Below are 27,685 nucleotides of genomic sequence, written 5' to 3' on the forward strand. Positions count from 1 at the left end.
ATGAATTAAACTATAAATCAGTAACAGAAAGAAAACTAGAAAATCCCAAAATACATGGAGATTAAACCACACACTTCTAAATAAGACATGGGTCAAAGAAGAGCTCTCAAGAGAAAATTTTTAATGTCCTCAACTAAATGAAAATGAAACCACAATTTATCAAAGTTTGTGAGGTACAGTGAAAACAGTGCTTAGAGGGAAATGTATGGCATTGAATGAATCTATTAGAAAATAAGAAGATTTAAACTCAATAATCTAAGACTCCACCTTAGTAAAGTAGAAAAAGAAGAGTAAATTAAGCCCAAAGGAGCTGAGGAAAAGAAATAAGAAAAATTATGACATAAAGCAATGAAATTGAAAATAGGAAATCAATTGAGAAAATCAATGAAACCAAAAACTGGGTCTTTTAAAAGATCAATAAACTCAATAAGCCTCTAGCTAGGCTAACTAAGAAGAAGAGAGAGAACACAAATTATTAACATCAGAAATGAAAGCGGGGACATTACTACAGATCTCATGGAAACTAAAAGGATAATAAAGGAATACTGTGAACAACTCTATGCCCACAAATTTGATAATCTAGATGAAATTGACAAATTCCTTGAAAGACACAATTTTCCCAAACTCACACAAAAGGAAAGAGATAATCTAAACAGGGCTATATCTGTTAAAGAAAGTGTATTAACAACAAATAACCTTCCAAAACAGAAAGCAGCAGGCCCAGATGGGTTCATTGATGAATTCAAGCAAACATTTAATGAAGAAATTATACTAATTTTATAATCTCTTTCAGAGGATAGAAGCAGAGGGAATACTTCCCAACTCATTCTATGAGATCAGCATTCCCTAATACCAAAACCAGACAAAGATATTACAAGAAAAGAAAACTGCAGACCAATATTTCTCATGAACATAGATGAAAAACCTTCAGCAAAAGATTAGCAATTTGAATCCAAAAAAGCATAAAAAGAATTATGTGCCACAACCTTGTGGGACTTATACCAAGTATGCAAGGCTGATTCAACATTCAAAGATCAACTAATGTAATCTGTCACATCAACACACTAAGAAAAGTCACATGATCTTATCTATGGATGCAGAAAAAGCATTTGACAAAATCCAAATTTGACTCCCATTCAGGATTAAAACTTAGTAAACTAGGAATGGAGAAAAACTTTCTCAACTTGATAGAAAATCTCTACAAAAATCCTACAGCTAACAGCATACTAATGGTGATAATCTCAAAGCTTTCCCACTAAGAGCAGAAATAAGTCAACAGTGTACCCTCTCACCACTCCTTTTCAACATTGTACTGGAAATCCTTGCTAATGGAACAAGGCAAGAAAAAGAAATAAAAGGTATACAGATTAGGAATGAAGACTTAAAATTTTTCACAGATTATATGATTGTCTATGTAGAAAATCCAAAAGAATCAACAAAAAACTCCTGGAACTAATAACTGATGATAGCAAAATTGCAAGGTACAGGGCTAATATAGAAAAGTCAGTTGCTTTTCTATATACCAACAGTGAACAAATGGAACTTGAAATTTAAAACATATGAATGAAATACTTAGGTATAAATCTATCAAGATGTGTATAAGATCTGTATGAGGATAACCACAAAACTGATGAATGAAATCAAAGAAGAACTAAATAAATTGAGATATACTCCATCTTCATAGATATGAAGATAATATTGTAAAGATGTCAGTTCTTCCCAACTTGATCTACAGAGTCAAGGCAATCCCAATCAAAATCCTAGCAAGTTATTTTTATAGTATTGACAAATTAATTCTAAAGTTTATATGGAGAGGCAAAAGACCCAGAATAGCCAACACATTATTGAAGGAGAAGAGCAAAGTTGTAGAACTGATGCCACCCAACTTCAAGACTTACTATAAAGCTGCAGTAATCAAGACAATGTGGTATTGCCAATAAATACATACGTGCATACATACAAATAGGTCAATGGGACAGAATAGAGAGCCCAGAAACAGACCCCCATATAGTCAACTGATCTTTAACAAAGGAGCAAAAGGTAATATAATGTAGAAAAGAAAATCTCTTTAACAAATGGAGCTGGAACAACTGGACATCCACATGAAAAAAAAATGAATCTAGCCATAGACCTTACACTCTTCACAAAAATTAACTCAATATGGATCATAGACTTAATGGTAAAATGAAAACCTATAAAACTCCTAGAAGATAACATAGGAGGAAACCTAGATGGGTTTCCTGGGTAGGATGGTTTCTTGGGTAGGATGATGCCTTTTTAGGTACCACATCAGAAACACAGTCTATGAAAGAAATAACTTATAAACTGGACTTCATTAAAATTGAAACTTCTGCTCTGTGAAAGCCAACATCAATAGAATTAGAGGAAAGGCCATAGAGTGGGAGAAAATGTTTGCAAAAGAAACATCTGATAAAGGAACATTATCCAAAATATACAAAAAACTCTTAAAACTCAACAAGAAGAAACCAAACACCCCAATTTTTAAATGTGCCAAAAATCCTGACAGACTACCAAAAAATATACAGATGGCAAATAATCATATGAAAAGATGCTCCACATCATATGTCATCAGGGAAATGCAAATAAAAACAATAATGAGATACCACTACACACCTATTAGAATGGCCAAAATCCAGAACACTGACAATACCAAGTTCTGATGAGGATGTGGAGCAACAGGGACTCTCATACGTTGCTGGCAGGAATGCAAAATGGTACAGCCAATTTGGAAGACAGTTTTGCGGTTTCTTAAAAGCTAAACATACTCTTATACCATATGATGCAGCAATCTAACTCCTTGGTATTTACCCAAAGGATTTGAAAACTTATGTCCACACTAAAGCCTGCACATGAATGTTTATGGAAGCTTTACTCATAATTGCCAAAACTTGGAGGCAACAATATGTCCTTAGCAGTTGAATGGATAAATAAGCTGTTTTATATCCAGACAGTGGAATATTATTTTGAGCTATCAAGCCATGAAAAGACATGGTGGAAACTTAAATGCATATTAAGTGAAAGAAGCCAATCTTAAAAGGTTACAGACTGTATAACTGCAACTATAAGACATTCTAAAAAGGACAAAACTATGGAGACAGTAAAAAGATTAGTTGATTCCAGGGGTTTATGGAGGGGAAAGATGAACAGGCAGAGCACAGACGACTTTTGGGAAAGTCAAAATTCTCTGTATGATATTATAATGATGGATATAAGTCATACATTTGTCCAAACTAATAAAATATACAACAGCAAGAATTAACCCTAAGATAAACTATTGACTTTGGTAATTATGATGTGGATTACATTTTATGTTTCTTCATATGGTGAGTAATTCTGGATGATATCATGAACATTGAATGCCATGTTGAAGAGATTCTGCATTTTGTTATATTGCTTCAAAGAGTATTGAATTAATCTGGCTTAAGCTCACATTTTCATGCATATGGTAAGCAGTAGCTCAGATCACAGTTCAGTTCTTTAAGCCCTAAATGCAAGCTGGCTTCATTTGCCCTCTGCTTTTATGATTCTGGGATTGGCCAGAAACTTGGGCTGAGTTTATATACAGAATTTGCCTCTCTTCTTTCTAGTGTTCCACTTTCATTCTCTGGTAACACCGGTTGCCCTGGGCTCCTTTGCCTGGTTCTTCTAGCCAAAAAGATGATAGAATTTTTATTGGAGTTTTATCTGCTCTGCACCACTGTTACAGTGACTATAGCTTCATTCAGGTCAAAGACCCCAAATATGGAGAACTTATTCCATACCAGTTTCTTGTTTCAGTGAACAAGTGCCCATAGTTCAACTGTATAACAATTACAAACAATTCTTTTACATTTTTCTAGACATTGCCAGTATTTGGACTTTTTTTAAAGCAAGTAACAATAGTTGTCTGTCTTCTGTTCTTTATGTGTCCTATTAAAGTATAAACTTAAAGTCAATAAGAGAAACCACACTGACAACATAAGGAAAAATATTGTATGTTTATTTCAGTAGATCCAGAAAAAATAGTTGATAAGATTTAATATTCGTTCCTTATTTTTAAGAACTCTCAGAAAACTAGAGAATAAAAGAGAACTTCTTCAATCCGATACAGGATTTTAAATAATAAAAATAATAAGAATAAAATCCACAGCATACATCATACTTGATAAAATGTTGAAATACTTTTCCTTGAAATTGAGAGCAAGACAAGGATGCACCGTTTAGCCAATTCGATTTAATAATGTACTAGTGATCCCAGCCAATGCAATAAGGCAAAAATAAATAAGTAAAATACATCAGAAGTGGAAAGGAAGACTGTGCTTACTCCCAAATAACATTGTTGTACAAGTAAACAGTGTAAAAGAATCAACAAACTCTTCAAATTAATATGTGAATTTAGTGATGTCACTAAATAAATAAAGGTCAATGTAAATTCCATTTCTCTAGGCAAATAGAAATTTTAAACAATTTAAAGATACCATTTACTATTACATCAGAAAACATCAAATACCTAGGAATAGATCTAACAAAAAATGTGGAAGATCTCTATATTGAGCACTACAACATTTATATGAACATTAAAAGCAGTCTAAATAAAAGAGATATTATATGTTCAAGGCTTAGAAAATTCAAATTGTTAAGGTGTCAGTTCTTCCTCAGATTGATCTGTAAATTCAATGAAGTATCAATCAGAATCCTAAGAGGTATATTTAATGTTATTTGACATGCTAATTCTAAAATCTATACAGAAATGAAAAAGACTAAGAGTAGGCAAGAGAATCTTGAAGAAAAAAGCAGAAGGACTTACACTTTCAGATGTCATGACACATACAAAGCTGTAAGAATTAAGATGGTATGGCATTGGCACATAATAGACAAAGAGCTAATAGAATTGATTATAATCCAGAAGTAGATGCACACACATATCGTTATTGTTTTATGACAATGATAATATTGCAATGCAGTAAGGAAAGGATGGCTTGTTCAAAACTTGGCATTGGGTCAGTTTGCTATCCATATAGAAAACAAATGAACTTTGAATGCAGTCTCACAAGATATACAAAAATTCATTCCAAATAGATTGTAAATCTAGATATGAAATAACAATAATTAATATAACAATAATTCATTTCTAATTCGTAACAAAATATATGAGAATATTTCATAAATTGTGGAAGCCAAAATATTCTTTTTTTAAAATTGAAGTATAGTTGATTTACAATGATGTGCTAATTTCTGCTGTACAGCAAAGTGACTCAGTTATACACATGTATACATTCTTGTTTTGTATTCTTTTCCATTATGGTTTATCGCAGGATATTGAATATAGTTCCCCGTGCTACACATTAGGACCTTGTTGTTTACCCATTCTAAATGTGATAGTTTGCATCCACCAACCCCGAACTCCCAGTCCGTCCCTCTTGCTCCCCCTTGGCAACCATAAGTCTGTTCTCTATGTCTATGGGTCTGTTTCTGTTTTGTAAATAAGTTCATTTGTGCCATGTTTTAGATTCCACATGTAAATGATACCATATGGTATTTGTCTTTCTGACTTATTTCACTTAGTATGATAATCTCTAGTTGCATCCATGTTGCTGTAAATGGCATTATTTCATTCTTTTGCTTATGGCTGAGTAGTATTCCATTGTATATATGTACCACTTCTTCTTTATCCATTCATCTATGGACACTTAGGTTGTTTCCATGTTTTGGCTATTGTGAACAGTGCTGCTATGAACATAGGGATGCATGTATCTTTTTGAATTATAGTTTTGTCCAGGTATATTCCCAGGAGTGGGATTGCTGGATCATATGGTAATTCTATTTTCAGTTTTCTGAGGAACCTCCATACTGTTTTCCATAGTGACTGTACCAACTTACATTCCCACCAACAGTGGAAGAGAGTTCCCTTTTCTCCACACTCTCTCCAGCATTTTTTATTTGTAGACATTTTAATGATGGCCTTTGTGACCGGTGTGAGGTGGTACCTCACTGTAGTTTTGATTTGCATTTCTCTAATAATTAGTGATGTTGAGCATATTTTCATGTGGCTACTGGCCATCTGTATGTCTTCTTTGGAGAAATATCTATTAAGGTTTTCTGCCCATTTTTTGACTGGGTTGTTTGTTTTTTTGTTGTTGAGTTGTATGAGCTGCTTGTATATTTTGGAGATTAAGCCCTTGTCTGTCACCTCATTTGCAAATATTTTCTCCCATTCCATAGGTTGTCTTTTCATTTTTTTGTTTTTTGTTGTTTGTTTGTTTTTTATGGTTTCTTTTGCTGTGCAAAAGCTTGTAAGTTTGATTTAAGTCCCATTTGTTTATTTTTGTTTTTATTTCTATTGCCTTGGGAGACTGACCTAAGAAAACACTGGTACAATTTATGTCAGAGAATGTTTTGCCTGTGCTATCTTCTAGGAGTTTTATGGTGTCATGTCTTATGTTTAAGTCTTTAAGCCATTTTGAGTTTATTTTTGTGCATGGTGTGAGGGTGTATTCTAACTTTATCAATTTACATGCAGCTGTCCAACTTTCCCAGCACCACTTGCTGAAGAGACTATCTTTTTCCCTTTTGTATTCTTGCCTCCTTTGTTGAAGATTAACTGACCGAAAGTGTGTGAATTTACTTCTGGGCTCTCTATTCTGTTTCATTGATCCGTGCCTGTTTTTGTACCAATACCACACTGTTTTTATTACTGTAGCTTTGTAGTATTGTCTGAAGTCTGGGAGAGTTATGCCTCCTGCTTTGTTTTTCTTTTTCCTCAGGATTTCTCTGGCAATTCTGGGCCTTTTATGGTTCCATATAAATTTACGGATTATTTTTTCTAGTTCTGTGAAAAATGTCATGGGTAATTTGATAGGGATCACATTAAATCTGTAGATTGCTTTGGGTAATATTGCCATTTTAAAAATATTAATTCTGCCAATTCAAGAGCATAGGATATCTTTCCATTTCTTAGAATCCTCTTCAGATTCCTTTATTAATGTTTTATAGTTCTCAGTGTACAAGTCTTTCACCTCCTTGGTCAGGTTTATTCCTAGCTTTTGTTTTGTTTTTGGTGGGTTTTTTGGGTATGATTTTAAAAGGTATTGTTTTTTTACATTCCCTTTCTGATATTTCATTGTTAGTGTAAAGGAATGCAACCAATTTCTGAATATTAATCTTGTATCCTGCTACTTTGCTGGATTCATTTATTAGATCTAGCAGTTTTTGTGTGGAGTCCTTAGGGTTTTCTATATGTAGCATCATGTCATCTGCATATAGTGACAATTTTACCTCCTCCCTTCCAATTTGAATACCTTTTATTTCTTTTTATTGTCTGATTGCTGTGGCTAGGACTTCCAATACTATGTTGAAGAGAAGTGGTGAGAGTGGACATCCTTGTCTTGTTCCAGATTTTAGCAGGAAGGCTTTCAGCTTTCTGCCGCTCAGTATTATATTGGCTGTGGGTTTGTTATAAATGGCTTTTATTATGTTGAGATATGTTCCCTCTATTTCCATTTTGGTAAGAGCTTTTATCATGAATGGATGTTGAATTTTGTCAAATGCTTGTTCTGCATCTCTTGAGATGATGATGTGGGTTTTGACTTTTCTTTTGTTAATGTAATGTACTACATTGATTGATTTTCATATATTGAACCATCCTGGTGAACCTGGGATGAATCTCACTTGGTCGTGGTGTATGATCTTTTTTATGTGTTGTTGGATTTGGTTTGCTAATATTTTGTTGAGAATTTTTGCATTTATGTTCATCAAAGACATTGGCCTGTAATTTTCTTTTTTGGTGGTATCTTTGTCTAGTTTTGGTATCAGGGTGATGGTGGCTTCACAGAATGTCTTTGGGAGTGTTCCCTCCTCTTCAGTCTTTTGGAAGAGTTTGAGAAGAATTGGTATAAGTTCTTCTTTGTATGTTTGGTAGAATTCGCCTGTGAAGCCATCTGGTCCTGGGTTTTTGTTTGCAGGAAGTTTGTTTTTTTTGTTTGTTTGTTTTTTAACAGATTCTGTTTTATTTCTAGTGATTGGTTTGTTCAAATTATCTATTTCTTTTTTTTTAAACATCTTAATTGGAGTATAATAGCTTTACAATGTTGTGTTAGTTTCTGCTGTATAACCAAGTGAGTCAACTATATGTATACATATATCCCCATATCCCCTCCCTCTTGCGTCTCCCTCCCACCCTCCCTATCCCACCCCTCTAGGTGGTCACAAAACACCGAGCTGATCTCCCTGTGCTATGTAGCTGCTTCTCACTAGCTAGTAGTTGGTAGCTTTGGTAGTGTATATATGTCAATGCTACTCTCTCACTTCTTCCCAGCTTACCCTTCCCCCTCCCCAAGTCCTCAAGTCCATTCTTCTTGTCCTGCCCCTAGGTTCATGAGAACCTTTTTTTTTTTTTAAGATTCCATATATATTTATTAGCATATGGTATTTGTTTTTCTCTTTCTGACTTACTTCACTCTGTATGACAGACTCTAGGTCCATCCACCTCACTACAAATAACTCAATTTCGTTTCTTTTTATGGCTGAGTAATATTCCATTGTATATATGTGCCACATTTTCTTTATCCATTCATCTGTCGATGGACACTTAGGTTGCTTTCATGTCCTGGATATTATAAATAGTGCTGCAGTAAACATTGTGGTACATGATCCTTTTTGAATTATGGTTTTCTCAGGGTATATGCCCAGTAGTGAGATTGCTGGGTCGTATGGTGGTTCTATTTTTAGTTTTTTAAGGAACCTCCATATTGTTCTCCATAGTGGCTGTATCAATTTACATTCCCACCAACAGTACAAGAGTGTTCCCTTTTCTCCACACCCTCTCCAGCACTTATTGTTTGTAGATTTTCTGATGATGGCCATTATAACTGCTGAGAGGTGATACTTCCTCATAGTTTTGATTTGCATTTCTCTAATGATTAGTGATGTTGAGCATCCTTTCATGTGTTTGTTGGCAATCTGTATATCTTCTTTGGAGAAATGTCTATTTAAATATTCTGCCCATTTTTGGATTGGGTTGTTTGTTTTTTTGATATTGAGCTGCATGGGCTGCTCGTATATTTTGGAGATTAATCCTTTGTCAGTTGCTTCGTTTGCAAATATTTTCTCCCATTCTGAGGGATGTCTTTTCATCTTGTTTATGGTTTCCTTTGCTGTGCAAAACCTTTTAAGTTTCATTAGGTCCCATTCATTTATTTTTGTTTTTATTTCCATTTCTCTAGGGGGTGGGTCAAAAAGGATCTTGCTGTGATTTATGTCAAAGAGTGTTCTGCCTATGTTTTCCTCTAAGAGTTTTCTAGTGTCTGGCCTTACATTTAGGTCTTTAATCCATTTTGAGTTTATTTTTGTGTATGGTGTTAGGGAGTGTTCTAATTTCATTCTTTTACATGTAGCTGTCCAGTTTTCCCAGCACCACTTATTGAAGAGGCTGTCTTTTCTCCATTGTATATTCTTGCCTCCTTTATCAAAAATAAGGTGACCATATGTGTGTGGGTTTATTTCTGGGCTTTCTGTCCTGTTCCATTGATCTATATTTATGTTTTTGTGCCAGTACCATACTGTCTTGATTACTGTAGCTTTGTAGTATAGTCTGAAGTCCGGGACCAGCTCTGTTTTTCTTTCTCAAGATAGCTTTTGCTATTCGGGGTCTTTTGTGTTTCCATACAAATTGTGAAGTTTTTTGTTCTAGTTCTGTGAAAAATGCCATTGGTAGTTTGATAGGGATTGCACTGAATCTGTAGATTGCTATGGGTAGTATAGTCATTTTCACAATGTTGATTCTTCCAAACCAAGAACATGGTATGTCTCTCCATCTGTTTGTGTCATCTTTAATTTCTTTCATCAGTATCTTATAGTTTTCTGAGTACAGGTCTTTTGTCTCCTTAGGAAGGTTTATTCCTAGGTATTTTATTCTTTTTGTTGCAATGGTAAATGCGAGTGTTTCCTTAATTTCTCTTTCAGATTTTTCATCATTAGTGTATAGGAATGCAAGATATTTCTGTGCATTAATTTTGTATCCTGCTACTTTACCAAATTCATTGATTAGCTCTAGTAGTTTTCTGGTAGCATCTTTAGGATTCTCTATGTATAGTATCATGTCATCTGCAAACAGTGACTATCTGTTTCTTTTTGATTCAACTTTGGTGGGCTGTATGTTTGCAGAAAGTTGCCTGTTTCTTCTAGGTTGTCAACTTTGTTGGCCTATAATTGTTCATAGTATTCTCTTATGGTTTTTTGTATTTCTGCAGTATCAGTTGAGATTTCTCCTTCTTCATTTCTTATTTTGTTTAGTTGGGGTCTCTCTTTTCATCTTGGTTAGCCTGGCCAGAGGCTTGTCAATTTTGTTTACCCTTTCAAAGAATAAGCTCTTGGTTTTGTTCATTTTTTCTATTGTCTTTTTAATCTCTATTTTATTTATTCCTCCCTGATCTTTCTAATTTCCTTCCTCCTGCTGACTTTAGGTTTTGTTTGTTCTTCTTTTTCTAATTCTTTTAGATGGTAGGTTAAGTTGTTTACTTGAGATTTTCCTTGTTTTTTCATGAAGGCCTGTATCGCTATGAACTTCCCTCTAAGAACTGCTTTTGCTGCGTCCCATAGATTTTGTATGGTTGTGTTTTCATTGTTGTTTGTCTCAAGGTATTTTTTTAATTTCCTTTTTGATTCCCTCATTGACCTATTGGTTTTTTAGTAGCATGTTATTTAGTCTCCATGTAATCATTTTCTTCTCATTTCTTTAAATGTGGTTGATTTCTAGTTTCATGCCATTGTGGTCAGAGAAGATGCTTGAAATAATATTTATACTCTTAAATTTGTTGAGGTTAGTTTTGTGGCCTAATATGTGGTCAATCCTTTGAAAAGAATGTATATTCTTGTTTTCTGGATGTAGTGTCCTGAAAATATCAATTAAGTCTAACTGTTCCATTGTATCATTTAGGACCTCTGTTGCCTTATTGATTCTCTGTCTGGAAGATTTGTCCACTGATGTGAATGGGATGTTAAAGTCTCCTACTATTATTGTATTCCTGTCAGATTTCTCCCTTTATGTCTGTTAGTATTTGTTTTATGTATCAATATTTGGGTGCTCCTATATTAGGTGCATATATGTTGATGAGTGTCACATCCTCTTCTTGTATTGATCCTTTTATCATATAGTGATATGATAAATCATATCATATAGTGATATGATTTTATCATATAGTGTCCTTCTCTATCTTTCTTTATAGCATTTGCTTTAAAGTCTATTTTGTCTGATAAGAGTATTGCAACTCCCACTTTCTTGTCATTTCCATTTGCATGAAATATCTTTTTCCATACCCTCACTTTCAATCTACGTGTGTCCTTTGCCCTAAGGTCGGTCTCTTGTAGGCAACATATTGTAGGCTCCTGTTTTTTTATCCAGTCTGTCACTGTATGTCTTTTGACTGGAGCATTGAGTCCATTGACATTTAAGGTAATTATTGATACATATGTATTTATTGCCATTTCAAACCTTGTTTTCCAGTTTATTCTTTGTTTCTTCTTTGTTCCTTTCTTTTTCTTTTTATGGTTTGATGATTTCCTTTTATTTTATGCTTGTGTTCTCTTCTTTTAGCTTTTTGTGAATCTGTTGTATATTTTTGATTTGTGGCTGCCCTATTTTTCAAGTATGTTAACCCCTTCCTATATCTGCTTGCTTCAGACTAATAGTAATATTAGCTCAAACACATTCTAAAAAAAAGAAAAAGAATCTGCATTTTCTTACTCTCTTTCTCCACATTTTATGGTTTTGGTGTCCCTTTTTACATTTTTATGTTTATCCTTTTGCTGTTCCTTGTGTTTATAATTGCTTTCACAAATAGTTTTTTTTTTCTTTTTTATCTGTATACTGGCTAATTTAAGTGATTTACTTTCCAGTTGTGATTTCCTCCTTCCTATTTCTTCTTGCTTCTTTTCTCTTTAGAGATGACCTTTCAGTATTTCTTTTAGGATACATTTAGTATTGCTGTATTCTTTTAGTTTTTGCTTGTCTGAGAAATTCTTTATTTCTCCTCCTATTCTAAATGATAATCTTGCTGGGTAGAGTGTTCTAGGTTGCGGATTTTTCTCTTTCAAGACTTTGAATATTTTTTGCTTCTCCCTTTTGGCCTGCAGTGTTTCTGTAGAGAAATCAGCTGATAGCCCATGGGGGCCTCCCTTGTAATGAACTCTTTGTTTTTCTCTTGCTGCCTTTAGAATCCTCTTTATCTTTAACATTTGCCACTTTTATTTAATATGTCTTGGTGTAGGTCTGTTTGGGTTCATCTTGTTTGGGACCCTCTGTGCTTCCTGTATCGGGATATCTGTTTCCTTCTTTAGGTATGGGAAATTTTCAGCCATAATTTCTTCAAATACATTCTCAATCCCCTTTTCTCTTTCTTCTATTTTTGGAATCCCTATTATGCATAGATTGGCCCATTTTATATTATCCCACAGATATTTTATATTACTCTCATTTTTTTCTCATTTGGCTTTCTGTCTGCTGTTTTGATTGGGTCATTTCCAATTTCTATCTTCCAGATCACTTATTCTTTCTTCAGTTTTATTCATTCTGCTCTTCATTGCCTTGAGCTCAGCTTTTGTCTTGGCAAATGAATTTTCTAATTTTTCTTGGCTCCTCTTTATAATTTCTAGTTCCTTTTTACAGTACTCTGCATTTCTGTTGATAGCCTTTCTTAATTCCTTCAGTATTTTCACTACCTTCTTTTTGAACTCGGTGTCTGTTAGACTGAGGAGGTCTGCTTCACTGTTTGTTCCTTCAGGGGAATTTTCTTGGTCTTTTAACTGAGAGTGGTTCCTCTGCTTCTTCATTTTGTTTATATTTCTCTTAGTCTGTGAGCTTAGGAGAAACAATTATCTACTGTAGTCTTGGAGGGCTATTTATAAGCAGGAGCTTCCCTGTGCAGCTTGTGTGCGTTTAATATTTCTTTGGCATGAGGGCTGTTTTTGGTTTGGATGCTTGTCATCTCTTTCCTCAGTGTGTGCTGGCTGTTATCCCCTTGATAGGGGGCGTGCAGGTGCACAGGTGCACGGCTTGCACAGGGCTCCCAGGAAGGTGGGGACATCAGTTGGCTTCCAGTCAGGTCACAGGTCCCTCTGCAGTGGCTGTGGTGGGTCACATGCCTCCGGGGAGGAGGAAGCAGTGGTTGGCACTGGGTCCCAGAACCCTCGGTAGTGGCAGACTGCGCAGGCTCCTGGGAAGGTGGGGGCAGTGACCTGCACCTGCTCACAGGACCCTCTGCAGCAGCAGCAGCAGTCCGAGCCTGCCTCTAGAGTCCAAGATGGGAACAGTGGCTCTCGCCCACCCCTGGAACTCATGTAGGCAGTGCCCTGCCACCTTAAGTGCCAGGAGAAAGAAGCTCCTGTAGTGGGCCCATCCATCTCCTTGGGTGCCTCCCAACAATGGCACCTTGCCTCTCTGGTGGGCCCAGACTTCTTCCCAGACTCCCTCAGTTGTGGAGCACCACACCCTAGCCCCCTCAGGCTGTTTTCACACAGCCAACCCCAGTCCTCTCCCCAAAGTCTGACCTCTGAAGCCTGAGCCTCAGTACCCAGCCCCCACCTACCCCAGAGGACTGATCGGACAAGCCTCTCAGACTGGGGAATGCTGGTCAGCACCAACCCTCTCTGCATGTCTCTCTCCACTTTGCCCTCAGCACACCTGTTGCTATGTTCTCCAAGGCTCCAAAGCTCCCCCTCCGTCCCCACCAGTGAGGGGACTTCCTGATGTATAGAAACCTTTCCTCTTTCACAGCTCCCTCAGAGGCACAGGTCCTGTCTTGATTCCTTTCTCTTTTTTTTTTTTCTTTTTCTTTTGCCCTACCCAGTTACATGGAGATTTTCTTGCCCTTTTGGAAGTCTGAGGTCTTCTGTCAGCATTCAGTAGATGTTCTGTGAGAGTCGTTCCACATGTAGATGTATTTTTTTTTTTTAAAGGATTTTCTTTTATTTATTTATTTATTTATTTGTTTATTATTTTTGTCTGTATTGGGTCTTCGGTTCGTGCGAGGGCTTTCTCCAGTTGCGGCAAGCGGGGGCCACTCTTCATCGCGGTGCGGGGACCGCTCTTCATCGCGGTGCGCGGGCCTTTCTCTATCGCAGCCCCTCCCGTTGCGGGGCACAGGCTCCAGACGCGCAGGCTCAGCAATTGTGGCTCACGGGCCCAGTTGCTCCGTGGCATGTGGGATCTTCCCAGACCAGGGCTCGAACCCGTGTCCCCTGCATTAGCAGGCAGATTCTCAACCGCTGCGCCACCAGGGAAGCCCCTGTAGATGTATTTTTTATGTGTATGTGGGAGAAGGAGAATTCCACGTCCTACTCCTCCGCCATCTTGATCCCTCCCTCAAAAATTCTTAAATTGAGCACAGAAAACATAAACCATAAAATAAAAGATTGATTAGTTGGATGACATTAAAATTCAGAATGTCTGTTCATCAAAACTCTACATTGGGAGCAAGCCACAGAAAATATTGAGCTATTTCTAGATAGCAAAGAACTAGTATCTAGAATGCACATACTACCCCTACTACCCCAACAAATCCAAAAGAAAAGGACAAAAACTAACAGAAAAATGGACCAAAGACTTGAACAGGCACTTCACAGAGGAGGATGTCCAAATGCCAATAAATATATAAAAAGATGCTCAACTTAATTGGTCATCCAGGACTAAAAATTAAAGATACTGTTGTGATACCACTGCACATCCCCCAGAATGACTAAAATGAAGATCAATATCTAATGCTGGTGAGATGTGAAACAAATAAGACTCTTGTGCTGCTGATGCATGGTGAGGGGTGTGGGCACGTAGGTGGAGAAAGGGCATCAGTTAAGAGGCAGTGGAAGAAACTAGGTGGGAGATATTGAAGCTTGGACCGGAACAGTGGCAGTGAATATGGAGAAGTGTAGATGTAACTTTAATTAGCTGTTATTACTCACTTTTGTCTACTGGGTCCCTTCAGTATCCCCCAGCTACAGTGCACTTAAAATAGGGCTCTGGTATGTGAGAAGAACAACAGTGCAGGTAGATCAGGGCAGCTTCTAGTGCTGGGACTGGCTGTGAGTAGACACCAATAACCCAGACATTACCGTACAGTTAACCAAACCACAAGCCACTGCCCTGGCAACTTGAGTCAAGCATGAGCATAAACTCACAAGGGTCAGGCTTAGAGTATTCTTCTATATAGCCAGTAATAATAGGTTGTTTACCAGAGTTATCACATTTAATCATCCCCACATCATCATGAGTAAATAAGAATGAGACCTACTGGGTGGGGAAATTGCCAAAACCTGATTGACTGAGCAGAGCAAGCAGACCAGCTTAGGCTAAAAGCACCCCCATCCTCTAGAGATAAATACAGGTGCCTGGCCGAGGCCCTTGATCCCCAGAAAGTAAGCACAATTGCTAAATGATTACTGTAATAAGCCAACCCTAATGAGCTTTAACCAAATTGATTGGTTTGAAATAGATTGTTAACTTCTGTCCTGATTGATTAGAAATTAAGAAGTAATTTAATCAGAAATTAAATTGCACTTTGACCTGGACAAGGGAAACAGGATCATAAACCCAAAATTCACTTTTATGGAAGAAAAGCATTCTTCAACATGCAAAGCTGGCACTGGCGGTGAGTGTGCAAGAAGCCCTAACCAGCAGCCCTGCCCCAGGACAATAGTTTAAAAAAAAAGATTATTGAAGTTCCTTGATATAGACAACCATCATCTAAGCACCAAATCATTTCTTCCATTGGCTAAACGCTTATGAAAGGAATTCATGAATGGAACACCAACTTAAAAACATAAGGCACGCTACTCCCGTGGTACTGCCTCTGGTTCCCAGGTGATGCCTGTGGCTCATCCACTGAACCTAGGACTCAGAGAGACACACAGTTTGATGTCCATTGGCTAAAGTATTCTTTGTACTTGTCTGTTAGCATCATTTTGCAGCCTCCGAAGAAATAAGATGGAAGTGGAGGTTCTGAGAGCAGCAGTAAAACCAAGTGCCTCCTAATTTCTCATGGAGGAATAGAGTGAACTGGATGAGGGGTTGGCTTAGGACACCATCCATGGGGCCAGTTGTGTGCTGGAGGCGACTCATGTGGGCTCCCAGGAGCCACCACCATAGTAGGTCATTGTTGGTTACCTATTTTATATATAGTAGTGTGTATAGGTTAATCACAAACTCTTAATTTATCCCCCCTCACCTTTCTCCTTTAGTAACCATAAATTTGTTTTCTATATCTGTGGGTCTATTTCTGTTTTGTATATAAGTTCATTTGTATCAATTTTATTTTAGATTCCACATATAAGTGATATCATATGATATTTGTCTTTCCCTATCTGGCTTACTTAACTTAGTAGGATAATCTCTCGGTCCATCCATGTTGCTGCAAGTGGCATTATATTTCCTTCTTTTCTATGCCTAAGTAATATTCCATTGTATAAATTTACCACATCTTCTTTATCCATTCACCTATCGATGGACATTTAGGTTGCTTCCATGTCTTGGCTATTGTAAATAGTGCTGCTGTGAACACTGGGCTGCATGTATCTTTCCGAATTATGGATTTCTCTAGATATATGCCCAGGAGTGGGATTACAGGATCATATGGTAGCTCTATTTATAGTTTTTTAAGGAACCTCCATACTATTCTCCGTAGTGGTTGTACCAATTTACATTCCCACCAACAGGAGGGAGGGTTCCTTTTTCTCCACACCCTCTCCAGCATTTACTATTTGTAGACTTTTTGATGATGGCCATTCTGCCCAGTGTGAGGTGATAACTCAGTGTAGTTTTGATTTGCATTTCTCTAATAATTAGCAATGTTGAGTATCTTTTCATGTGCTTTTTGGCCATCTGTATGTCTTCTTTGGAGAAATGTCTACTTAGATCTCCTGCCCATTTTTTGATGGGTTGTTTGTTTTTTTGTTTTTTGTTTTTTGTCTTTTTTGATATTGAGCTGCATGAGCTGTCTGTATATTTTAGAGATTAATCCCTTGTTGGTCACATCACTTGCAAATATTTTCTCCCATTCTGTGGGTTGTCTTTTGGTTTTGTTTATGGTTTCCTTTGCTTTTAAGTTTAGTTAGCTCCCATTTGTTTATTTTTGTTTTTATTTCATTACTCTAGGAGGTGGATCCAATGTTTTGCCTATGTTTTCCCCGAAGAGTTTTATAGTATCTGGTCTTACATTTAGGTCTTTAATGCATTTTGAGTTTATTTTTATGTGTGGTGTTAGAGAATGTTCTGATTTCATTCTTCTACATGTGGCTGTCCAGTTTTCCCAGCACCACTTATTGAAGAGGCTGTCTTTTCTCCATTGTATATTCTTGCCTCCTTTGTCATAAATTAATTGACCATATGTGCGTGGGTTTATCTCTGGGCTTTCTATCCTGTTCCATTGATCTGTAAGTTTGTCTTTGTGCCAGTATCATGCTGTTTTGATTACTGTAGCTTTATAGTATAGTCTGAAGTCAGGGATCCTGATTCCTCTAGCTCCATTTTTCTTTCTCAAGGTTGCTTTGGCATTTGGGTTCTTTTGTGTTTCCGTACAAATTTTAAGATTTTTTGTTCTAGATCTGAAAAACACATCGCCATTAGTAGTTTGACAGGAATTGCATTGAATCTGTAGATTGCCTTGGGTAGTAAAGTCATTTTGACAATATTGATTCTTCCAATCCAAGAACATGGTATATCTCTCCACCTGTTTGTTTTATCTTTGATTTCTTTCATCAGTGCCTTATAGAACAGGTCTTTTGCCTCCTTAGGTAGGTTTATTCCTAGGTATTTTATTCTTTTTGATGCAATGGTAAGTGGGATTGTTTCCTTAATTTCTCTTTCTGATCTTTCACTGTTAGTGTGTAGAAATACAACAGATTTCTATGTATTAATTTTGAATTCTACAGCTTTACCAAATTCGTTGATGAGCTCTAGTAGTTTTCTGGTAACATCTTTAGAATTTTCTACATATAGTATCATGTCATCTGCAAACAGTGACAGTTTTACTTCTTCATTTGCAGTTTGGATTCCTTTTATTTCTTTTTCTTCTCTGATTCCTGTGGCTAGGACTTCCAAACCTATGTTGACTAAAAGTAGCAGTAGTGGACATCCTTGTCTTGTTCCTGATTTTAGGGTAAATGCTTTCAGCTTTTCACTGTTGAGTATGGTGTTAGCTGTGGGTTTGTCGTGTATGGCCTTTATTATGTTGAGGTATGTTCCCTCTATGCCCACTTTCTGGACAGTTTTTGTCATAAATGGTGTTGAATTTTGTCCAAAGCTTTTTTCTGTATCTATTGAGATGATCGTATGGTTTTTATTCTTCAATTTGTTAATGTGGTGTATCACAGTGATTGATTTGTGGATATTGAAAAATCCTTGTATCCCGGGGATAAATCCCAACTGATCATGGTGTGTGATCCTTTTAATATATTGTTGGATTCAGTTTGCTGGTATTTTGTTGAGGATTTTTGTGTCTATTTTCATCAGTGATATTGGCATGTAATTTTCTTTTTCTTTTGTTTTGTGGTATCTTTGGCTTTGGTATCAGGATGATGGCAGCCTCATAGAATGAGTTTGGGAGTACTCCTTCCTCTGCAATTTTTTGGAATAGTTTCAGAAGGATAGGTGTTAACTCTTCTCTAAATGTTTGATAGAATTCGCCTGTGAAGCCATCAGGTCCTGTACTTTTGTTTGTTGGGAGTTTTTTTTTTTTTTTTTTTTTTAAGGATTTTCTTATTTATTTATTTATTTATTTATTTATTTATTTATTTATTATTTTTGGCTGTGTTGGGTCTTTGGTTCGTGCGAGGGCTTTCTCCAGTTGCGGCAAGCGGGGGCCACTCTTCATCGCGGTGCGGGGACCGCTCTTCATCGCGGTGCGCGGGCCTTTCTCTATCGCGGCCCCTCCCGTCGCGGGGCACAGGCTCCAGACGCGCAGGCTCAGCAATTGTGGCTCACGGGCCCAGCTGCTCCGCGGCATGTGGGATCTTCCCAGACCAGGGCTCGAACCCGTGTCCCCTGCATTAGCAGGCAGATTCTCAACCACTGCGCCACCAGGGAAGCCCCCTGTTGGGAGTTTTTTAATCACTGTTTTAATTTCAGCATTTTTGATTGGTCTGTTCATATTTTTCTATTTCTATTAAAATCTAGTACTTAGATTTTCTGCCAGAACAATAACTAAAATGGCTTGGGCACTGAAGGTGCAATCTAGCATTCATAGAGAGTGCATCTTAGATTACACACAAGCTTGTATTATATTCCACTTTTGCAGCATCAATATGTGACTTCTGGTGGAAATACCTCCAGGAGTAGCCAGTCACTGATTCCCTCTCTTGTCAATGTTCATTTCCATATTCAAATTACACATTTCTGTGTGCATCCTTATTTACCACAAGAAAATAAATAACGTGATAAAAACTATAGAGGAGATATGGAAGCAGAAGAAAAAACAGCTGTCTCTGTTGGTGGTTCCCAAAGTCAGAAAAGCCTTCACAGAAGAAATTTTATTTGAATGGGTGTTTAAAGGATGAGTAGGAGTTTGGCATGGCCAGGAAGTTGGGAAAGAACAACTTCTAGGAAAATAGGAAGTCTGTGAAAATGTGTGAAAGAAAATGAGGTTGCCAGGGAATGAGTATAATAAGTGAAGGTGGAAAGATTGGCAGGAACCAAACGCCTCATTGGGAAATTTGGATTTCATCCCGTGAGTGAGAAAAAAATCAGGGGAAGTTATTCTGCAAGAGAATGAAAGGATCAAATCTGTGTTTCAGAGACATAACTTTACTGGCCACTGTAAGAGAGAAACTGAAGACTGGGAGACGAGTTCGGAGGTTATTCCATGGGCAGGGAATGACATTGGCCAGTGGCAGCAGAAGTGGGGAGGAGAGAACGGACTCTAGAGAGTTTAGATTCAATGACTGATTGAATATAGGCTCCTAAAGGTACAAAGAACATGCAGGGCTGACCAAGGTATGCAGTTGAGGAACTGTACAGTGAAGATGACTATTTACCAACAAAGCCTGTGCAGACAGTGCTTCTTCTCTGTTAGGGGTACTATAAAGTAGACATAGAAAGGTTGATTAAGTTGCTTATGATCACACAGCAAATTTTGGTCTTCTTGGTTTTCAATCTAGTAATCTAATCCTATTCCTTTTTTATAGGCGTTGAAATGAATCATCGTCAGAAGCAAAAGACTTAGAGATGTAGATGTGGTCCCCAACCTTTTTGACACCAGGGATTGGTTTCGTGGAACACAATTTTTCCATGGACCAGGGAGGGAGGGGCATGGTTTTGGGATGATTCAAGTGCATTACGTTTATTGTGCACTTTATTTCTATTATTATTATATTGTAATATATAATGAAATAATTATATACCTCACCATAATGCTGGCAGAAGGCGGAGCTCAGGCAGTAATGCGAGCGATGTGGAGCGGCTGTAAATACAGATGACGCTTCCCTCACTCACCTGCCGCTCACCTCCTACTGTGCAGCCCAGTTTCTAACAGGCCACAGACCAGTATTGGTATGTGGCCTGGGGGTTAGGGACGCCTGTGGTTAAGAATATGGATATAGATACAGATATAGATAGAATACATGTTATGTAGTAAGTATAATACATACTTTTGTATTTGATATATTTTATATATAGTATATAAGTATATAACATTGCATATTTACAAGCACACACTTGCAGACCTTGCTTCCCACTCTGCCAAGCCTAAATCTTGGCCTAATTTTGCCACAGCAGTGCCTGCGAATAAAATTAATGATATTCTTTTCTGTGGCTGAGTTTTCTCAGTTCCTGATATGGAGATGGTGGAGGCCCAGTCAAGACCAGTTCCCTCGTTCTTATACATAAGAAGAAATGTAAACTTTCCATATACCACAGATCTGTAAGAGCAGCCTTTATTATTCAAAGCAGTTAGATTCTCTGCAGATACAAGGCTCACCTCTCAGCAGGATTCTGGGATGTCCTTCCTGGGGTAGAGTCAGGCTACGCACTGCTTGGAGGGGTAGGTCTCCTATGCCCAGAGTCCAAGAGCATCACCTCTTAATATAAAACCCTGTGACAGTGCTAGTGAGAGAGAAAAACATTGCTCTTGACTCAATGATTGCTCTGCTAGTGAAGTTGTTTTCCTGTCTATTGTTATCCTTGACTTTAGGCAGCACTATTTTTGAGTATCATTTTTAAGCTCAGTGAATAGTGCCACCTGAATGGAAAGTCACATACCATGCAAGGTTCTAAGGAAGAGTAGCTGCGGTTTGCATGCTCCAGTTACTTCCTTCCTGCTTTCCTTCTCCTTGGAGAACCTTTGCACAGGAAGCGCTAAACCTAGTCCATTTAACTTTCATTCGTAATGAATAATGGTGTTGGCTGAATGGAACCAGGCAGACTCTTATGAATGGAGTTGGTGTTTTATTTTCCCCTTATGTCTGCAAGAGAAGAGAGGCAAAACTAGATGCCCCTCTAACTGCATATCACGACCTATTTCACACAACAATTAGGACCACTCCTCCCCTACATCACCAGGCATCCAGTCTTGGCTTCGAGTTGCTATTCCTGCCTTACTCCTCAACATCCTCCTACCTCTTCAAATGGAACATGACCCAAAACAAGTCAACCATCCCTACCACTTTTCACTTCTCAACCTTTCCCAACTTCCATAAGTTTATGAGTAGACATAAACGAATCAGCTGCACTTCTGCTCTCTCAGACTGGGATCATCTTTTCTCATACCTGCCCCTAAATGCCTAAGTGAAAATTCTTTCCAAATCATGTTGAACGTTTCTCTGAAACTTCCCACAACTATTTCTTCATGTTTGATTATAGTGTCCCCTCTCACACTGATGTCCTTATTGTCTTGGCTACATCAAGGCACTAATGGGTCCCATTAGTTACTCGGCTACAACTCGTCCTTTCTACCTGTGGCACCGTCTTCCCTTTCTACCCAGGACCAACCATTCTCCTGGATGATCACAGAGTCCACATGAATGACCTAATTTCCTTAACATCCTCGATCCCACTGACCTTTACTTCCATTTATCACCAGCCATCCATTCCAATGCTTACACCTTTGATCATGTGAAAACATCACAAGCTCCCCAGCTGTCTCTTTACAACCTAATATCCTTCCATAACCAACCCCTATTTCCATCACTCTGTACCTTCATTACTTTGGGACATTCAGTCATTCAGCCCCTCTCTTCTAGCTATTAATCCTCCCACATGCCCTCAGTCTTGCAAATCCAGCCTTGGGAACTTGAGGTCTCTTCCTCTCCCACATGCCATGGCTCTCACTGACATTCAGCCAGTCCACAAATCTGCCACCCCTTTCCTCCTTCCCTGCCAGGCTTCCTCCTCACTTCTCACTTGTTTCACCTGGTCTGTCTGCCGCCTGGCCTGACCATTTATGGACATCTCCTCAGCACTACTACAGTGACTTCTCTAAAATGCACATCTGAGTGTGTCATTTGCATAATTCAGTTCCATTGTTCCCAGATGCCTTTGGGATAAGTCTAGGCTCTGGCCAGGAAGCTGTTTGTGAGCTGGATCCTGCTTATCTATCCAGTTTCCTCTCATAACTTGACGCCTTCTATGATCCAGACATAGTGAGGCACCCACATTTCCCAAAGGGACCCGTGCACTCTGAACTTCAGCCTTTTGCCAATAGTGTCCTCTCTCCCTGGAATGTTCCTCCCACACCTTCTTCATCCAGCTGATGCCTACTTAACTGTTATGACTTAGTTAAGGCATCGCCTCCTCTGGGAAGTTGTCTCTACCTGTTCATTAGCCTTCTCCCCACCACCATCGGCCACCCCTTCTCTGTGCCTGTCCATCAGGCTGAGCCTTTGGGGACTCTTACCATGGAACTTTCTGTTTTGTCATTGTCTACCTGCAGCATAAGACTGCAAGCTCGTAGGGGCGTGGCCGTGTCACCAGCACCCAGCTCAGAGTCAGTGCTCAGGAGGTGTTTGTGAGTGAATAGGTAACCCTTCCCTTCTTCTGAGCCATTGGCTGCTTTATGACCAACATTCTCCTGATCTCTGCCTCACTTGCCCATTATGGAACTGCTGCCATAGTTTAACATAATTTCCAATTTAATATTTCTTTTGGTTCTCTACTTTGTTTTTATTTCAGTAAGTTCAGTTTATGGAAATTCTGTTTATAGAAGATCTACCCCGTGTCTTTTCTGAAGCAAGATAGAATATAATAAATAAATAGAGCATCTTATTTCTGTAAGTGGCCTATTGAGTAACAATGCAAACCAAAATAAATAGATACTCCCATATATTGCAACACTAGTCTAACATCTCTCTGGAAAACTGAAGAAGGTAGGCCTACATCGGTGGTTCTCAACAAGGGCAGTTTTGCCCCCAGGAGACATTGAGCAATGATTGGAGTCATTTTTGGTTGTCACAACTAGAGGGGTATTACTGGCATCTATTGGATAGAGGCCCACTACCATCTACTGCTATTAATAAGAATGCCAAGACCAAAAATATAAATATTATTAAATATTATTATTAAAAAATAAATATTATTAAATTTAATAGTACTACTAAGCTGGGATTTGAAGAATATGTTATGAATCACTGAGCTAAATATTCAGGCCACAGAGGAAGATTTAGATTTGATCTAAGAAATATTTTTATAACAATGAGATTATTCTATGTTAAAATGGATTATTACTGAGGGAACTGTGGTTCTCCACTCTGGTTGCACAGTAGAGTAATCTGGGAAGCTAGAAACACTACTAGTGCCCAGCTCTACCCCCAAGGGAATCTAATTTGATTAGTCAAGGATGGGCTCCAGTAATGGGTATTTTTGTTAAAGCTCCCCAGATGATTCTAATGGGAGCCAGGGCTAAGTACCAATGGCCCAAAGCAAAAGTAAGAGTCCCACAACCTGTGCTGAAACAAAACCAAAAGGAGGCTTGATGCTGTAAGAATACTGTATGTGTCATTCCAGCTCATGCCCCGGCGTTGGGCCTCGTACAGCTTTCTTCCTGCCATTGTTGCCAATTATAAGAGGTCTGACAGTTGGTTCCTCAAGTGCAGCCAAGAAAGAAAATTCAGAATTTAATGTTCTAATGGAAAGGTGACTTATGGAACTTTACTCTCTGACCCTCAAGACATCAGGAGTTCCTTTATCTAGGATAGTTTCATGACTTATGCAGAGATAAGGAGCCATTTATTGACTGATTGGTCCAAGCATGGAGTACAGTTACCCTTAGATGCTCTCAAGCAAGAGGAAGAAGGTGAAGCGGGAAATGGCCAGACTTCCAATCCCTAAGGATCCAGGATTGGCTTTTTCATTTGCCACATTGGTTTCTTTCACAGGTGAATTAGGATGCAAGGTGACAGAATTCCACAAAGAGCAGGGGGCTTGGATCAACAATGCATCTTTTTTTTTAATCCTTTGCAGATATAGTTCACAGATTTTTCTTTTGACCATTAACCAGGCCATTGCTCTGAATAGAAAGACAGAGTGGGCATTAGTAGTAGGAGAACTGTAGCTTTTGTCTGTGCCCTAGGCATTTGAACCTGGCTTACGTATACTACAAACAGTTGTATAGACTTACTGGTTGTTAAGGACCAGCTGAAATAAGGTCATAGATTTGAAAGAAGTCCAATAATTAAAGAGTCAAAAGGAGAAGGAAATATTAGAGGATGGGGCAGGTAGAATCTGGATAGACCAGGAATGGAGAGGAAAAGATGCAGTTTAATCTTACACAACATGAACCTTCTTTTCCTAGTCTACAGTTGAAGACGCTGAGGTTCAGTGAGGTCGTGCATGAGAAAGTCAAGAACTTAGATGTGCAGATCTAGGAAAAAAAGCCAAGTCCACCTCACTCCGCAAGTTCTTCAGGGGCTCAAAGTAAGAGCCAGGACAGCAGCCAGACAAAATTCATCACCCTGGCCTCAGACTCACGGGTGCAAAAAGCTTGCTCAGGAATAGGCAGACTTTTATATTTTTAGAGCTGCTCACTGGTTCTTAAAAGAACCTGACCTGTATAGCACAGGGAACTCTACTCAAGTTCTATAATAACCCATATGGGAAAAGAAGCTGAAAGAGAATGGAGATACATATATATATATATACATATATATATAACTGATTCACTTTGCTGTACACCTGAAACTAACACAACATTGTAAGTCAACTATACTCCAATAAAAAATTTTTTTAAAAAAGAAGAACCTGACCTAGCTGGAAGTTTACATGGACTCTAGTAACCATGGCATTGAAGTAAGGGCCTGGTGGGGAGGGGTTGATGCCAGCCATGAAGGGGTGGATTTGTGAAGAGAGGCTGAGAAGGAAGTCTTTGTGGAGGGAGGAAAAGAACTCAGGATTTGCCATCAAGTTTCAGAGAACGTCTTAGTAAGCTGACTTTCGTGTCCCATGCAGGCTGCTAGCGCCAGAAATACTCTTGTTTTAATAAAGGTGACTACGTTTTTCATTATAAAAATAATACGTGTTCATCACAGAAAGAAGTGGGTGGCGGACATAATCTTACTTGGTAAAGCAACTGCTGTTGAAATTTGTTGTAATTCTTTCCAGTCTTTTTTCTATTCATTTCATTCACGTTATTGTGATCGTGAGCTACATGTTCCTTGCTCTTGTCACTTAGCATTGGAAAATAAGCATTTTCTATCTTATTGGCATTTAATGTGTTGTAATTGCATATTTAGGTATAATCATAAATGATTGTAATTTAGAAAACTATAAACTATTCGTCATATACATATACTACAATGTGCCTAGCCTATGATTGAGCTTTTAGGTTAGGAGATCCGTTATAGTACACTTCAGTATGGAATTACTAGGCAGAAGAAATGGAAGTTTGGCACCCAAGATAGTTAGGGAGCCTGGATGCTCACAGGCCTTCTTAGAGGAGAATCAAACCAATTCCTGGGTTTGATCCTCGAGCTTAGCATGTCCGTAAATTCAGTTTTGTCAGTACCAAAAATGATTGGTTCTTAGGAAGTATATGGCTATTAAGTGAAACTAATTTGTAATGGAAACTAGAAGCACCATATGGAGGGAGGGTGTGGAAGCTATTATTGCTGTTTGCCAAATATTTCTGTTCTCTATCTCCCAGACATACGGTAGGATCATACTCCCTATTCGCTATGGGTGGCTGGGGTGTGTGTCTAGTTGTGATGAAGCCTTAGGATTGAAAGTGAATACTTATTTGCAGGAGGAAAACCCTCCAGAGTTCTCTTTCCTGCTGTCACTGTGGCTGGCAGCGTTTGAGAGTGTGTCTGCTCCATCAGTCTGGCTCCCTGAGTGACTAATGAACAGAACCCTCTGCCAGCCCACCGTGACAGTGTGAGCAAGGAAAAAACTTTGCTACCGTAAGTCACTGAGATGTGGAATTGGGTGGTTACTGCAGCATACCCCAGCCCATCCTGACTGGTACGGAGGGGATATTAACATTGGCATGCCCGACATCTTTAACCTCTGATATTAGAAATCAACTAAAGTGAAAAGAATGCTTTTAGGAATTAATCAGAATAAAAGAAAATAGTTACATATTTCAGCTGTTTCACAACCCTTAATTAAGGGTACTGTAACTTTTAATCAACTCCCCCCTCCCAGAGAGTCTGAGCTGGGCAATGAAAATATTTTCCTCTCTCTCCTTTTCTACACTTGTTGATGGCCAAGCCAAATTCTGACGATCACAGTCTGCCTTTAATTGTCATCACCTTTATTTTAAAAGCCCTACAGTATGCTATTTAAAAAATGAACAGTTTACAACAGAAGGAAAAAGATCTGCTTTCTCCCCCCACCAACCCCACCATGAGCCCACATCCTCAAGTTCAGTTTGGATTGTACCCTCCAGGCATTTTCTCTGCAAGTCAAAATACAAACGGAATCCCACTCTTCACATTTTTCTACATCTTGCCTTTTTTCACTTAATTTGTCAGGTATCATTTCATGTCAGAACATATTTATTTACCTATTTCTTTTGAATGACAGCAGAGTTCTCTGTTTCGAAAATTTACCATCCTTCATTTAGCTGGTTTCCTATTGGTAGGCGTATTTTAAATCTCTCCAGCCTTTTGTAGTTGTTAATAATGCTCTATTGAACATCCTTATAAAAAATATGTATTTTGCGCACTTGTACAAGTTAATCCAGAGGGGAAATTCCTAGAAGTAGAATTCTGGGTTGAAGGGAATTTGTAGTTTTTTTTTTTTTTTAAAGTTCTGTATTTGTTGTTGTTTTTTTTAATTAATTAATTTATTTACTTAATTTTGGCTGTGTTGGGTCTTCGTTTCTGTGCGAGGGCTTTCTCTAGTTGCGGCGAGCGGGGGCCACTCTTCATCGCGGTGCACGGGCCTCTCACTATCGCGGCCTCTCTTGTTGCGGAGCACAGGCTCCAGACACGCAGGCTCAGCAGTTGTGGCTCACGGGCTTAGTTGCTCCGCGGCATGTGGGATCTTCCCAGACCAGGGCTCGAACCCATGTCCCCTGCATCGGCAGGCAGATTCTCAACCACTGTGCCACCAGGGAAGTCCCCGGGAATTTGTAGTTTAAATGCCAAAAAATATTACCAATTCCCTTCCCAAGGGTCCAGTCAATTTGCATTTCCATCAATACAGTGTGAGAGTTCTTGTCCCTTCCCGCTTTCCAGAAGGCAGTGTATGATCAAACTTTTAAAAATCTCTGCCATT

The 27,685-nt window shown here is 38.4% G+C and overlaps 1 protein-coding gene across 3 annotated transcripts in view; it reads left to right on the forward strand.

Moving 5' to 3' along the window:
* HECW1 (HECT, C2 and WW domain containing E3 ubiquitin protein ligase 1) overlaps positions 1-27,685 on the forward strand; it is a 314,499-nt gene that overhangs the window by 169,819 nt on the left and 116,995 nt on the right. The window lies entirely within an intron of this gene.

Source organism: Balaenoptera acutorostrata, chromosome 7 (genome assembly GCF_949987535.1).
Source record: "Balaenoptera acutorostrata chromosome 7, mBalAcu1.1, whole genome shotgun sequence".
NCBI lineage: Eukaryota > Metazoa > Chordata > Mammalia > Artiodactyla > Balaenopteridae > Balaenoptera > Balaenoptera acutorostrata.